The sequence below is a fragment of the Lampetra planeri genome, chromosome 38 (genome assembly GCF_965212315.1).
Source record: "Lampetra planeri chromosome 38, kcLamPlan1.2.h2, whole genome shotgun sequence".
Classification (NCBI taxonomy): domain Eukaryota; kingdom Metazoa; phylum Chordata; class Hyperoartia; order Petromyzontiformes; family Petromyzontidae; genus Lampetra; species Lampetra planeri.
This window is the reverse complement of record NC_136144.1, coordinates 11,146,535-11,162,617: the sequence shown is the minus strand read 5'-3', so window position 1 is coordinate 11,162,617 and position 16,083 is coordinate 11,146,535. Positions and strand designations below refer to the sequence as shown.

At 55.4% G+C, this 16,083-nt stretch overlaps 1 long non-coding RNA gene across 1 annotated transcript in view; it reads right to left on the bottom strand.

The window, feature by feature from the left end:
• Positions 1 to 1,364: 1,364 nt before the first annotated feature.
• Positions 1,365 to 16,083, bottom strand: part of LOC144731317 (uncharacterized) — a 39,290-nt gene continuing 24,571 nt past the window's right edge. Inside the window, exons 4-7 of the long non-coding RNA XR_013587946.1 lie at positions 15,134 to 15,179; positions 11,007 to 11,089; positions 9,016 to 9,134; positions 1,365 to 8,010 (exon numbers count right to left, since the gene is read on the bottom strand). This is a non-coding gene — a long non-coding RNA (uncharacterized LOC144731317). The remainder of the gene's footprint in view (positions 8,011 to 9,015; positions 9,135 to 11,006; positions 11,090 to 15,133; positions 15,180 to 16,083) is intronic.

Sequence of the window (16,083 nt, the reverse complement as noted above, 5' to 3'; positions counted from 1 at the left end):
TTTTTTGTATTACCGGTAATCTCATTTGAAAACACCAAAACATGGTTTTGCCGGCTTGCCGCACAGACGGGAACGTTTGCGGCCGTGAACGAGCGTGGGACACGTGGTACCGATGGCGTGATCACGTGGTACCGATGGCGTGATCACGTGGCACCGATGGCGTGATCACGTGGGGCCTCCTGCCGTGCGGGTTTGTTTGTGCGGATGCCGTGCACGTGCACGGCGCCGAATGAGCGAATTGATGATCGAAGTCGCGGTCGAGTCGACTGCCGCTTGCCCGGCTCTCACAATTCGGTTGAAGTCAAATGTCTAAGTCGTTCGCTGGTTGTTATTCTTCTAGCGATCGTTTCCACAACCGCAAACCCCGAACCGCGAACAAACCTCTCGTTTCCTGGGCACAGCCACAACTCACCGCGCGTTCCATCGCGAATCTCCAAGTCGCTAACCCCCAGACGACATCGAACCCCTGGCATCCCGCACATCCATCGTTGCGTTCGGAGCGCAGAAAGCTCGGCGCTCACTCCTCGTTCGCAGCGCCGACTGATGCCCCCCAAAATGAGGAGGCAAAGGGAAGACGTTTACCGGAGTAACCCTGCCTCGAGATGTACCCGTAGTCTGGAAGCGCAAGTGATCTCTTCAAATCGTAGCTCGAGGCCGCCCTGCACACGCAGTCTCCTGCACACGCAGTCTCCTGCACACGCAGTCTCCTGCACACGCAGTCTCCTGCACACGCAGTCTCCTGCACACGCAGTCTCCTGCACACGCAGTCTCCTGCACACGCAGTCTCCTGCACACGCAGTCTCCTGCACACGCAGTCTCCTGCACACGCAGTCTCCTGCACACGCAGTCTCCTGCACACGCAGTCTTCTGCACACGCAGTCTCCTGCACACGCAGTCTCCTGCACACGCAGTCTCCTGCACACGGCTACACGTCTTGGCGGAGCCGAGTTTGAGCATGAGCTGTACATTCGCTACGTCGCCCAACTTTAGTTTTTTGACGCTTTTTATTTTATTTTGGCGAGTAAGGGGACCGCTGTGAAAAACCGAGACTCGTCTCGGTCTCCCTTGTTCAGTTCTCAGACCGGTGAAGAGGATGCCGCCGTCTTCGCCAGAGCCGGAGGCCTCTCTTCCCCGTGGCCAGGTCTACAAGTCGGCGACGTCTCTGTGACGGATCCGTCGATGTTCCCACACTGACACTGGCCGCTCCGGTGACGACGCCGCCGGGGTATCAATGCGCTCCAATGTTCTATCTGACACTGAAAATGGGCAATTGTTTGTTTTACTCTGGGCGCTCTTCTACAAAAATAGGCGCGAGATCGCCGTTAGTTGAGCGCTGACCCCCGAAACAAAGACATCGTCTCCGGTGCTGCTCCAGTTGTCTTTATTAAATTAGCAATCGATGCAAATTTACGTTGGGTATTGAACCCCACAACATATAATCATTAATTAATTATTATATCCTCCAATAACCATCGCGACTGAATATTTTGATTGCTCCATCCGACCCTGACGCCTGCCGCTGTATATTTGGAGATTGCGTGTGGCGAGATGTTAACTACCTCGCCCGGTATGCAAGAGGTCAGAGGTTTAAATCTTGACTAAAAGCTTTCGTGACTGCAGGAATTCATATTCTTTGGGTCTTTCGGTAAAGTCACGTCGATAGGTTCAAATTAATATATTTTTTATTAATTTGTACCGATCTACGTGACCTATCTACGTGACCTTACCGAAAGACCCAACTAACAGGTCGGAGGTTCGATCCCGACCCTGACGTCTGCGTGTCTCTCTCCCTCGCCGTGGTCGCGTGCGCTTTTCTCCGGGTCCTCCGGCTATTCCCTCCAACATTTAGAATCGCAACCAACGCGCGTTTAGAGTGTTTGGCTGCTACACATTTGCACACGACGACGACGACGATGAGCCACTTCGTTGAGCTGTCATTTGTGACGGCCAGGTCGCTTCTGAAAAAAGAGCTACAAAGCCCAGTGGGGCCCTGGCTTGGTTAAATAAACAATATAGTTTAATTGTATTATTATTATTCTTATTATTTTAAAACCAAAACATAAACGTCTTTGTGGACGCCGATGCTTTTGTCGCAAACATCGCAGGCGGTCGCTATCGATGCTTTCCCTCCGCGTCCCATTCCCCGGGCGGCCTGCGGGCCCAACAGCCTCAGCACGGCCGACCCATCCCCACCACCACCACCAATAACAACAACAATCAACCACTAACAGCACGTCCCAGTGGGTGATTTGCCACAGCTTTGCCGCTTCGGTGTCAACACCCAACGCATCGCACACTCGGCGTGCGAGCGTGTGAACAACGAGAGGATCGGTAAGTGAGGAAGGCGGACTGCGGTGGGAGAGCAAAACTCCCGACACGAGCAGGACCCCCCCTCCGCCCCCGGTCACGCGTCGGTCGCATCCATCGGGGAGAACCCCGCGGAGAGCGGCAATGGGTCCCCCCACACCAGACATTAGTCACACACCAGTCTACACAACCCCCCAATCATTACGTTAAACCACGCGATGAACAGCAAAACACAAAACACCCAGATCCCAGATTATAGCCCCAATCCCTGACGCCCCTGCTGTGTGCGACGTTAGTTAGGGTACCCACATTCTCCACTGTCGGCCAAATCCGGACGGACACGGTTCTCAGTCAGCCCCAGGCCGATCAAACCCGCGCCGTGCAACTGTCGTAAAGTTCTGACACGAGTCCCACCAAACTCTCCGGCACAAGTCAATTCCTGCAAATCCGGGAGCGGATGCCCAATTTACCGGGGACTGTCCGGATCAAAACCCGGACCGGTGGCCACCCTTGTAGCTCATCGGATTCCTGCAGTCCTAAAGATTATCATTCTGATACTCGACTTGGCAAGACCTGGACGATGACGAGGCTAACGCACCGATAGCGGCAAGAGCCGCTGCCGGTGATTGTTTGGCTGCAAGCCACACACGTGTGTACGGTTAACAACCGTTTTCCTGTTCTGATGACGTACACATACGTGTACTTCACCGAGTGACTGAGTGGCCAATTCACCAAGTCACCGAGTGGCCCAGTCACTGAGTGGCCAATTCACCACGTACGTCATCGGAATGGAATCGGAAGGAAAAGGCCACGCGGGAGGGGGCATGCCACAGCGTTGGCGCCGGCTACCGTCGAGTGGCGGCGGCGGTCGTGTCGCTACGGTTCTCTGCGGTGAGTAACGACGTCTTTGTAAAAACAACAGAGCCGCTGCTGCGAGGCCTCTCTCAAATAAAATGTAACGCTGAAACCGCTCACGCGTTTCCGAGATTCGGCGGTGACCGGGACACCTCTACCCCATAACTTTCAGACGTGTCGGAACGGGAAAGGGGTTCATCTCCAATTAAACGCGAGGAGCAGGAAGGGCAGCTTCAGGTGAGCCCTGCGGCCCAAGCACACAACTCGTGTCTCTCAATCCGCCTGTCCTGGCGAGGGCCGCGGTGGCAGCGCGTTGAGTCGTGGTGGTCGAGGCCTCCCTTTCCCTGGCGACGGACTCTATCACTCCTACACTATACTATACACTACACACTATACTATACACTACACTATACACTACTACACTACAGTATACACTACACTATACACTACACTACTACACTACAGTATACACAACTACACTACACTTTACACTACACTATACACTACACTACTACACTACACTATACACTACTGTATACACTACACTGCTATACACTACACTACAGTATACACTACACTATATACTACACTACAGTATACACTATACACTACACTACTACATTACAGTATACATTACACTATACACTACACTATACACTACTACACACTACTATACACTAAACTACACGACTACACTACAGTATACACTAAACTACACGACTACACTACACTACAGTATACACTAGACTATACACTACACGACCCACTACACTATACTATACACTACACTATACACTCCACTACACTATACACTACTATACTACAGTATTACTACACTATACACTACACTACTATACACACTGCTATACACAGACTCTAGCTCTTCCTGGGTAATTCCCAGGCCAGCCGAGCGACACAGTCCCACCGCCAGCAGCGTGGTCCCGGGCCGGCCCCGGGGTCTTGGCCCAGTGGGACGTTGCTGCTGCTGCTGCTGCCCGGTAGAGTCCCAGGGGGGGGGGGGGGGGAGTCTACCGCGGGGCATCCTCACCGGGTGCCAGAACCACCTCAACTGGCTCCCATTCCCTATTCTTACTTCTAGTCTCCCTGCACTACTGCACTGCTCTCTTACTTCGTCGTCGCTTTCGGAGTTTTGACTGAGCCAGGTCACCGTTGCCAAGTCGTCCCACCCGCTCGCTGGGAGTATCTTCTCACCCGAACAAACAACATGAAATCGACCCCATCCGGTGTCTCCCAGCCCTCGCGGCTCCCCACAACGCCGTCCATTACCCAGCCCCCTCCCCCCCGGTGACCCGGGTGACGCAACTCGAGGGGACTCTTTGGGGAAGCGGGCGGTCTCTGGGGTCAGCTGGTCAGCAGGCAGGCGGCTCTGCTCAGGTGTGGAGTTGCAGTGCCTCGCAGTGCGTGGGTGCGACCTGTCCACAGGTCTCCACTTGTGTATATAAAAGAAGACGAACAGAAGATCTATAGATACAATGCGTCGACAACCCCGCACGTGTTGGCCTCGCTAATTCCCTGCCGCAGCCTCAACAGGGCCTAGTTGCAAAAAAGTCAAGCGGTCCATACACCTTGCCATATAGGCATCTCTAAACGTAAAGAATAAAAGTGTTTTTGTTTTTTTAAACACATCCCATAAGCCCGCGATGCTCTTCCCAGCGGAGTACGATATGTTATCGCCACTGGTTCAACACACGCAGACTCCGGAATGGTCGAGACATCCAGTGTCTCGTCAGCAGATCTGGTTTCGACATTCACAGCGGTCCAGATTTGTGTGTGGTGGCCACCACCGCCGCAGACCACAGCCCCACATCATCTTAGTCAGCTGTGCATGATACACCGTGATAGAAGTTCAACAGAACAACCGCCGCAAACACCGATGCCAGATATCAATACAAATCAATTCCTGCCGCAACCCACAAAACGACAGGAGCCAATTCCCCGACTCTCCGCGGGGTCTTCACCGGACAGGTGGCAGCAGTCCGACGCCGCCTCTCAGATTTCTCGTCGTCCCTTCTCTCCGTCTACTCCGTGTCCCGTTGTGATGCTGGGACCCAGCCTATTGCCAGCTGGCTGTCGACCTGCTCCTGTCCATGTGTGTCTGTGCGTCCGTGTGTGTGTGTGTCTGTGTGTCCGTGCGTGTGTGGGTCTGTGTGTGTGTGTATCTGTGTGCGTGTCGTGGGGAGCGGTGGTGCTAGCGGTTAGCGCCCTGCGCTACGAAGCCGGTGACCCGCGAACGATTCCCGCTCATGGCCAACACCGGTGACGATCGTCTGAACCGCTCCTGAGCCTCCCCTCGGTCAACTCAGCTACAAATAAGTACCTGGTGCGGTGTGTAAACATCGCCACGAGGGAGACAAAGGCGGCCGGGCGTGGTGTTGGCCACCCACCCCCTCGTGTGCCACAGTGCCGGCCTTCACAGCGCTACTCGAACAAAGCGTCGCCCATACCTGGCGACTTCAAGCAACATCGCGCGGCCCCTCACGCGGGGGGAGCCCCCCCCCCCCCCACGGGGGGTCTGCATGCATCACAACTGTCTCGGCGATATCTCAATTCGATAATTTCCACTCCTTCAGAACGCTCACCTTAGCCGAATTTAGCTTCTGCTGTTTCCTACCGCATTAAACATATATGGACCGACAGGCGTGTGGATGTGGATTTCTAGTCATTAAAAATGAGAGCTGAACCCATTGTAATTCCTGCAGCCTATAACTACGTATAAATGCACTGCATACGAATGCATTCACTCACAACTATTGACAATCCGCATAATACAATGCAATCAGTGCCAATATGTATTTGTGTAACACAGCAGTTCTAAGCAGCATGGAGCTGAATTTCTGTCAAATCATATTTATACAAACAGGAAGTTTTATATTGTTGTGATATCTCTGACGGATTGGTTTCCCGACATGACATGTGGCTTGCACACTGCCTTTAGGGGTTACCAGGATTGCATTTTAAATGTATATGTCTTGATGCCATTAACGCCACCATTTGTGCAGTTTACTCTGATGAAATCTGTAGCCAGATTCAATTATCTTGCCCCATGCAAGAAGGTTTCCTGCACAAGTGGGTGAATGACAAATGCAGCCTCATTGCAACCAAATACAGTCATGGTTGATCTTAGAGTTTAGAGTCATTAAAGCATGTATGCAAATTATTTGGGTTACTGACTTAGAAGACACTTGAACTCCTGAGTGCTGTAATTTTAAGTCAAAAGACAGATTAACTCTTCTTAATTGTCCTCCTTGTCAACATTGTGGTAGATAAACACTGCCACGAACCACTTGGGCGGACACACACGATGACAACTGCATGAATCGCTCGTTTCCCATTACAGCTGACAAGTGCTGTCCTGGAATGGGCTTCTCGTACGATTAGCACGGTTAGCTATGTACGGTGCAAAAGAAGTTCAACGTACATACAGCATCAATACAACATACACAAAGCTTGACTTGAAGCTTTCGTGACTGCAGGAATTCATATTCTTTGGGTGTTTCGGTAAAGTCATGTAGATAAGTTAAAAAAGACAAAAAACTACGACGTTCCGTAGTAGTTTTGTAACCTATCTGCCTGACTTTACCGAAAGACCCCAAGGGTTCGCAATAAGCTTTGTTGCTATCACAACCGCAGCTTTGTGCACGGGGCGGCTGCTTCGTGCACAATCGCTTATTCTTGTACTTCGGTTTTTTTAGCTAAAAGCGGAACGACAAACATCTTTAAGTACATTGTTAGGGGTATGATAATGACGTTTTAAGACGTATTGTAAATTGGCCATCCCTCGCTGGGTACTTGAGCTGCAAAGTGCAACAAAGAAATTGACGACTGAAAGTTTTGCATTCTCTCCAGAGTAAGTCATATCCCCCTCTCTCAAAGAAAAACTTGTCTTGTGGAAGAGTGACGTGTCGATTGTGTGTGCACATCTTTTTGTACATTGCTCATCTCCTTACTATGCTAGTTTTTTTGAGTAGAATTATACATATAATGTTAAACATCTCTCTCTCCCTCTCTCTCTTGTTTTTTACGATCAGTGGAAACAAGATGCTCGGTGTAGTCGGCACTTTGCTTCGTTTCTCCCGCTCTCTCTCCCCTCTCTCTCTCCCCTTATATCTCCCTCTCTCCCGCTCTCTCTCAATGCACGCTCTCCCTCCCCCACGCTCTCTCTCTATGCACGACGACTGCACGCGCGAGTGGACGAGCGGGTTCCGTGCTTCTCGCCTCCTCCTGCTCCTCCTCGCGTCCTCACGCAGCGAGTGGCCTCGCATTGCCGCCGCGTCGGCTTGAGGCCGTGCACACGCGGGTGCCTGTGTGTAGGTGCGTGCCTGTGTGTGCGTGTGCTTGTGTGTAGGTGCGTGCCTGTGTGTGCGTGCCTGTGTGTGCGTGCCTGTGTGTGCGTGCCTGTGTGTGCGTGTGCGTAGGTGCGTGCCTGTGTGTGCGTGCCTGTGTGTGCGTGCCTGTGTGTGCGTGCCTGTGTGTGCGTGTGCGTAGGTGCGTGCCTGTGTGTGCGTGCATGTGTGTGCGTGTGTGCCTCTGTATAGGTGCGTGCCTGTGTGTGTGTGTGTGCGTGCCTGTGTGTGTGCGTGCCTGTGTATAGGTGCGTGCCTGTGTGTGTGTGTGCGTGCCTGTGTGTGCGTGTGTGCCTGTGTGTGTGCGTGCCTGTGTGTGTGTGTGCGTGCCTGTGTGTGTGTGCGTGCCTGTGTGTCTGTGCTGTGTGTGTTGGTGTGTCTGTGCTGTGTGTGCCTGTGTCTGTGCTGCGTGTACTGGTGCGTCAGGTGTGTTGCTGTTCTGTGTCCGCCTCTGCCGCGCTCCCCTTGCCCTCCGAGCTGTCGTCTGCAACACAAAGCCACGCGGCGCAGCTGTCAGGGACTGCGGCAGTGGGGCGCTCCACACGTTGATACTGAGTCTGAAATCTGACGTCACATTTCTATTCAAATATAAACTTCCGTAGGCACCGGGTCCACAAACAAACCGAATAAACTACTTCAAAAAGTTGCCATTCCACTTTTAGGATGGGTGGGGGGCCCAATAATCCAAAATGTTGTTAAAAAAAAAAGTGTTTTACTTATATTTGTGCAACACTTAAAGCCTTTCCTGTCTGCTTATATTCACCCCGTCACTCATATTCTCCTCGACAAATCTCTTGTGATTACGTAGAATGCCAATTCCTATCGCTGGCCGCCGTCTCGCTCTTGCCCAACCCCGCCCGGCGTCTGTGGTCATGAACTCGTCTCTCCGACCGCAGCGGTCAGCGCGCTCCAGTTTCAGCTTTCTTAAATCTCACCCCCAAAGACAAAGATCTCCCGTATAACCTGTAACAGACTGCTGGGGCAAGTGCTGTTAGCGAGCACCTACGAAGGCCGGCACGGCACACGAGGGGGTGGGTGGCCAGCACCACGACGCCCGGCCGCCTTTGTCTCTCCAGTGGTGATGTTTACACATCGCACCAGGTACTCATTTGAGGTTGAAGCGACCTAGGAGAGGCCCAGGACCGGTTTAGATAATCGTCACCCGTGTTGGCCGTGAGCGGGAATTGAACTCGGGTCGCCAGGTACGTAGCGCAGCGTAGCGCTAACCGCTACACCACCGCTCCCCACTGCCCCCCACCGCCGCCACCCTCCCCCCGCCACTCCCGCCACCTCCGTCCACCCAGCAGTGCGACAGCATGGCGAGTCGTGCGGTGGGGTGGAGTGTGGGCGACTCCCACCCCGTCAAACGAAAAACACTTTTAACAACAGCAGCAGCAAAAATGCCAAAAGGGCACAACCGTGCCGCCAACAAACGGGCGCTGGGATGCCCAGCGGTGCTGCCGTGCGTGCTGGGATCGTGCGACGTTACCCAGCATGCCCTGCAGCCTGTGGAAGAAGCCCGACTGCTTGGGCACTTGGCCCGACCGGCGGTTCTCCTCCTGCAGCTTGTAGAGCTCCGAGTCGCGGTCCACGCTGCTCAGTCTCACCCTGCGCACCGCCACCACCGCCAGCACCACCAACACAACCGCCACCACCACAACAGCGTTGTCATAACAGGTCAAAGTGATTTCCTGCTCGGATGAGCATTGAGGCGGTGCTCATGTCCCACTCAGCCAGTGGTGTAAATTCCCTATTCCTATGACGGGGGCGAGTCTGTCCGTAGAACAACCCACTGTGGCCTTCCTCGTGAGGTGGCCCCAATTTTATCGACCCCCGGATGGACGACAGGCCGAGTCGGGACCACCCGCGACCAGGATGTGAACTTCGCGAACATCCCCCCGTCGCAAGCCGCTCGCTCAGCCGCCGTGCCGCCTGGCCGGACTTGTGGTCACAAGGCAACAACAGGGTGTCAGGGACTTGTGTTCACAAGGCAGCAACAGGGTGTCAGGGACTTGCGGCCACAAGGCAGCAACAGGGTGTCAGGGACTTGTGTTCACAAGGCAGCAACAGGGTGTCAGGGACTTGTGTTCACAAGGCAGCAACAGGGTGTCCTGCGTACCGATGGAGGGGGATAATTGAAAGCGACCGAGTCGGATAGATCGTGGGCAGAGAGTTTTGTGCGCGGAACGGATTCTCTCAATAACCATTCTCTCGTCTCCCCACCCACTCCCCGATACAAAACGACATTCTCAAACACCACGGCATCTAATTCACGAGATTCTCGTTACAAAAAAAAGCTACCAAAGTCATCGTTGCTATCATGCGTATTTGTGATTTGGAGATTAAAAAACTGGCATCGGAACATCACTGCTGCAGCACGCGTCACCCCACGTGCTCCAGGACAACATGTGGTGATGTCGACAGCAGCGGCGCCGACCACCGGCAACTCCACTCAGCTCCAGATCTCTCTCGCATCTCTTTTCGAGCCACTTGCCGTGCCCATGCGGCCCCCTCAATCTGGGCCAGACGAGCGCTCTGTTGGGTCACGTGGTGGCTGGGAGTGCGAGAGAGTGCGCGCGTACGTGCAAGTATGTGTACAGTATGCATAACAAGTCGGCTTTCGCGACCAATATCCATAGTAGAGGTGTTTTGGGTTAGATGGCATAAATATAAACACGTGTCGTTAAACCCGCCCCACCCGACACAGCCAATTAGTAAGGTCTGTCACGTAAACAGAACGTGCCAATTCGTTACCAGGACAGCACAAACCGGTTGTGTGTTGGAGAGTGAACCCACGACAGCATTGCACCCGATTGGCTCACAAGTGACGACATCGCATTCACCCCGTCGACTTCAGGCCGAAACAGGACGAGGACGTCTCCACAGCTCTGTGGCTGCCCGCCTGATGATGATGATGCTGCTGCTGCTGGTTGTTGTTGTTGTTGTGATTACTGGCGAAACGCCACGGTACTCGAATGGTAAATGTTGAACTTATTTCGCACGGCACGTAGCCAACCTCGGAGGTGCAAGTGCGCGTGTGTGCGCGTGAGTGTGTGTGTGCATGCGTGTATGCGCGCGTGTGTGCGTGGGTGTGCGCGTGTGTGCGTGTGTGTGCGTGGGTGTGCGTGTGTGCGTGTGTGCGTGGGTGTGCGTGTGTGCGTGGGTGTGCGTGGGTGTGCGTGTGTGCGTGTGTGTGCGTGGGTGTGCGTGGGTGTGCGTGTGTGCGCGTGAGTGTGTGTGTGCATGCGTTTATGCGCGCGTGTGTGCGTGGGTGTGCGTGGGTGTGCGTGTGTGCGTGGGTGTGCGTGGGTGTGCGTGTGTGCGTGTATGCGCGCGTGTGTGCGTGGGTGTGCGTGTGTGTGCGTGTGTGCGTTTGTGTGCGTGTGTGCGTGTGTGCGTGTGTGTGCGTGTGTGCGTGGGTGTGCGTGTGTGCGTGGGTGTGCGTGTGTGCGTGGGTGTGCGTGGGTGTGCACTACTCACGGGCGTCTCGGGGTCGGCCGGCTGTAGTTATCTCCGGCGAACGGGGAGAAGGGAGACATGGGGCTTCCAGGGTAGCTTCGGTCCTGACGGCACAAAGACAAAGATCACCCCCCGTGTGCGTCACAAAGACAAAGATCACCCCCCCCCCCCCGTGTGCGTGGGGAGCCTCCGCGGACAGTCGGCAGGAGGCCGAGTTCACCTCGGGGAGGCCCAGGACCAGGTCGGATCATCGTCACTGGGGCTGGCCGCCAGCGGGAATGGAACTCGGGTCGCCGGGTTTTTAAACGATACACGCTTGACTCACACACACTCACGCTCAACACACGCTCAACACACACTCAACACACACACACTCAACACACGCTCAACATACACTCAACACACACACTCAACACACATCACACGCTCAACACACACACACTCACGCTCAACACACACACATGCTCAACACACACTCAACACACACACACGCTCAACACACACTCAACACACATCACACGCTCAACACACACACACTCACGCTCAACACACTCAACACACACACTCACGCTCAACACACGCTCAACACACACTCAACACACACACTCAACACACACACACTCAACACACATCACACACTCAACACACACACAAACACACGCTCAACACACACACTCAACACACATCACACACTCAACACACACACAAACACACGCTCAACACACACACTCAACACACACACACTTGGAGGGCCTGCTGCTGCTGCGTTCCCATGGCCACTCAACACCAGGCCAGCTCGCTGCACCAATTGCTGCACCAATTGCTTCATGGAGTGCTGCCCACTGACCCCACTTCGGGGGGGGGGGGGGACGAGGGGAAGGACATGTATGGCAGCTGCAGGCTTAGTGCGGCCTGGAAGCGAATCACGAAGTAAGTGTAAGATGAGGAGATCGGCAGGAAGGCGGACGAACATGTGGTGCGCGATGTGGTGGGACACGTGGCGTGTGGTGGGACACGTGGCATGTGCTAAACGAGAGCTCCACAGCTCAGTGGGGCCTCACCTGGGTGAAATACAAAGGCGAGTTTCAATTTCACCCGGCGGCACGATCGACAGGGAATCTGTAACTGGCTGCAACGATGATGACACGACGTCTATTAAAGAGGCTAGCCCTCCAGTGGCTATGTTACGGAGATCAGCAGCGGTTTGACCCCTTGATGCGCACCGCCCTCTCTCGCGTCCACCGCCGTGACCTCCTCCGGCGTCCGCTCCGGTAATCTTACGCCTGTAAATTCCATCGCTTCAACGACGGAAGCCCCCAACACCCCCCCTCCCGCCCGGTTACTCGTACACCTGAACCGAGGGAAGCAAGGTTATTACTACTACTACTACGCGTAAGTGCGTGGAGGGTGAGGCGGGGGAGAAAGACGACGACGACGATGATGGTGGTGGTGATGATGGGAGGGATTTGCCTCTGCAAGTCAACCCCGAGCCTGTGCGGTGCGTCGTTCCCAGCGTTGTCTCCGCTGCGCCCCCCCCCTCTCTCTCCCCCGCATCGTCCTGTGGAGGCAACCGCTGCTGCTGCCTGCTGCTACTCCCTGTTGCTGCTGCCTGCTGCCTGCTGCTACTCCCTGTTGCTGCTGCCTGCTGTTGCTGCCTGCTGTCTGCTGTCTGCTGCTGCTGACTGCGGCGGCTGCTGCTGCTACTGCCTGCGGCTGCTGCTGCTACTGCCTGTCTGCTGCTGCCTGCTGCTGCTACGGCTGCTTGTCTGCTTCTGCTATCTGCTGCTGCTGCTGCTGTCTGCTGTCTGCTCCTGCTGCCCGCTTCTGCTGCTGTCTGCTTCTGCTGCTGTCTGTTGCCTGCTGCTGCTGCCTGTCTGCTGCTGCTGCCTGCTGCTGCTGCCTGTTGGAGCAGGTCGCGGTTCACCGCGTCCTGGGCACGTGATGGGGGAGCCGAGGCAACGCACCGGTCTCACCAGTTCCACGGGCGCGTCGAGCCCGAGGAATTGGAGCTATTCGTGAGCTTCGCCCTCCCGCCGTGGCTCAGCTGTTGGCACTCGCCCGGTTTGTCGCGACCACCGCGTGACCACCGCGTGACCACCGAATAGATAAGCGGTCGATAATAACCCTCACATCCCCATATCTATCCCCTCCACGCAAATATTTGTCGTGTTTTTTACACGCATCCCATCAGCCGCACGCTCTTCTGGGAGCGCAGAATTTCAATGGCGTTCGTTCCAACACGAGCCAACTCTTTCACCGGTTTCGACACTGGGCAGAGTAAATTGCATCGCACAATTCCCCATTTGTTGGATATTTTTCACGAGGGCAATTGTTCCGCGTTTCTGCTACGTGCTCGCCGGCTATTTCGGATGTCGCACACGCCCGAGAGTGGCCCCCCAGAGGAAGGCGCCCCTCTTTCTCCACCCCCCCCCCACCCCCTCGTGCGCTGTCGCTTGGCGCGTCCTCGCCGGCACGAAGACGTCCTCGGTGCACAGAGAGAGGGCTCGCTCACGGTGACGGAGAGCGCTCGCTCACGGTGACGGAGAGCGCTCGCTCACGGTGACGGAGAGCGCTCGCTCACGGTGACGGAGAGCGCTCGCTCACGGTGACGCACGCCTATGACCACCGCGCCGGTGCTGCCGCCCTCCGCGCCTACGAGTGGGAAGGCGCTCCCGTGGTGGCACGGGGAGAGGGGGGGCGGGGGGAGGGGCGAGGGAGGGCGAGGAGGGGCGGGGGGGAGCGAGGGGGGGCGAGGGGGGCGAGGCTGGCACCGAGCCACGAGGAAACAGCGCGATGTGAAGCACCGATGGCAGAGACGGCGATGAAGGCGGCGGTGGCGAGGTCATGAAAGGTCATGAAAGGTCACGTGGTCACAGCGGGCTCAGTGGAGGTGGGCGTCAGGGCTGTTCGTTTTGTTTACAAAAGAAAAAAAGAGCATTTACATTCACTCCACGCAGGGTTAACGAACATTCTGAACCGTCAGCGTTGTGGACATCGGCGCGCTGAGCGGCGAGAAGCGGCGCGATTGTTTTGGCCAGGAAAGCCTTGGCCCAGCCTCGCGGGAAGTTTTTGCTCGACGGCCTGTTTTTGTGTTTGTGTGTTTTTTGTGTTTTCTACACGGCAGCGATCCAGAGTGCCCAGAGAACCCCCCCCCTCCCCCTCCCTCAAGCCCCACACCCCCGCCCCCTGCCCATGCATTCGAGGGGGACAGCGCTCGGCACGTTTGTCGCTTCTCCCCCCCCCCCAAAATCTCCGTCAAACAAGACGCGAGTGAGGTGGGGCAGTCATTCGTGACCGACTTTCACGAACACGAAAATAACCGCGGGCGTCACTGTGGAGGACATCTAAGCACCAGGACAAATCGGCATCTGACATCGGCCATATGGCCTTCTGGGAGTCTTCTTGAACTAAGCAACGGTTTTATACAAACTCGACATTCAATGTGTCATCAGCAGTCAGGCTTGCGAAACCAATGCTGGTTTAAGCAAGCCGGACTCTGCATGTGTTATAGAGCTTCACGTCAAACGATGTCTATCTGAGATGGTCCTTGTCGATAAACATCTGGCAGCTGATCAGTGTTGAGGTGATGCAGGGTGAAGTGATGGTGGGTGAGATGATGGTGGATGAGGTGATGGTGGGTGAGGTGATGGTGGGTGAGGTGATGGTGGGTGAGGTGATGGTGGGTGAGGTGATGGTGGGTGAGGCTGGGTGAGGCTGGGTGAGGTTGAGTGAGGTTGGGTGAGGCTGGGTGAGGTGATGGTGGGTGAGGTTGGGTGAGGCTGGGTGAGGTTGGGTGAGGTGATGGTGGGTGAGGTTGGGTGAGGTTGGGTGAGGCTGGGTGAGGTGATGGTGGGTGAGGCTGGGTGAGGCTGGGTGAGGTGATGGTGGGTGAGGCAGGGTGAGGCTGGGTGAGGCTGGGTGAGGCTGGGTGAGGCTGGGTGAGGTGATGGTGTGTGAGGCTGGGTGAGGTGATGGTGGGTGAGGCTGGGTGAGGTTGGGTGAGGCAGGGTGAGGCAGGGTGAGGCTGGGTGAGGCTGGGTGAGGTGATGGTGGGTGAGGCTGGGTGAGGTGATGGTGGGTGAGGCAGGGTGAGGCTGGGTGAGGCTGTGTGAGGCAGGGTGAGGCTGGGTGAGGCTGGCTGCTCGTACCTTGCCGTTGATGGCGAGTGCCGGTGAGGTTGGAGGCGTTTCAGGTCTGGAACAAAACGCGCGCGCACAGAGAGCACATTGAGACTGGCTCAGAGTACGGCACTCACACCGCAGGCGCACGGCGACACACCCAACTCATTCACGCGTATTCACTGACTGACAAAAAATATCTCAAGACGCAGAGGACCGCAGAGCTTGGGCAATTGCCAGCCAGTTGCCGGCTCCGCAGCTACTCCCGTACGGAGCACGACTCCGTACGGAGCACGACTCTGCTGTCTCTCTTTCCCAACACGAGCGCGTTCGCGTGTAGGGCCATCGCCTGGACTGGGGGGAACCTTCAGACCACGTGCTCCGGCGAACGCCGAATCACAACGCAACATTTCGCCGTATCGCGCCGTGTATATTTACAGTTATTTTGTTATCACTGCAGTTATTATGTCAGTGGACATGTGCAGTGCTTCGTGCACCGACAATATTTGACACTTAAATCCAACGCAGAGCACGTGTTTGTCAAGCGCGCGCTGCGCACACGTGACTGATCCAGCCTTCAGAGTGGTTGTGCCGGTTTACACCGGATCGGCTCTGGGAATGCCGGATCATGTTGGAAGCAGCCGGATAATCGATGATCGACTGGAGCATGTTCATTGTGATTGTGTATATACGAACTCATAACAGTGTGTGTACACGTGTCATTACACGTTCGTTGTGGCGTGTGTGGGGGTATGTGTCAGTGCATACGTGTCTGCATTTGAAAATATACAGGTGTGTGTGTGTACATCTGTCGTGACCTGGTCGTCGTGTGTGTGCCTGTGGGGAGCGGTGGTGTAGTGGTTAGCGCTACGCTGCACTACGAACCCAGCGACCCGAGTTCGATTCCCGCTCATGGCCTACAGCAGTGACGATTATCTGAACCGGTCCTGGGCCCCCCTCTAGGTCTACTCAGCGCACTC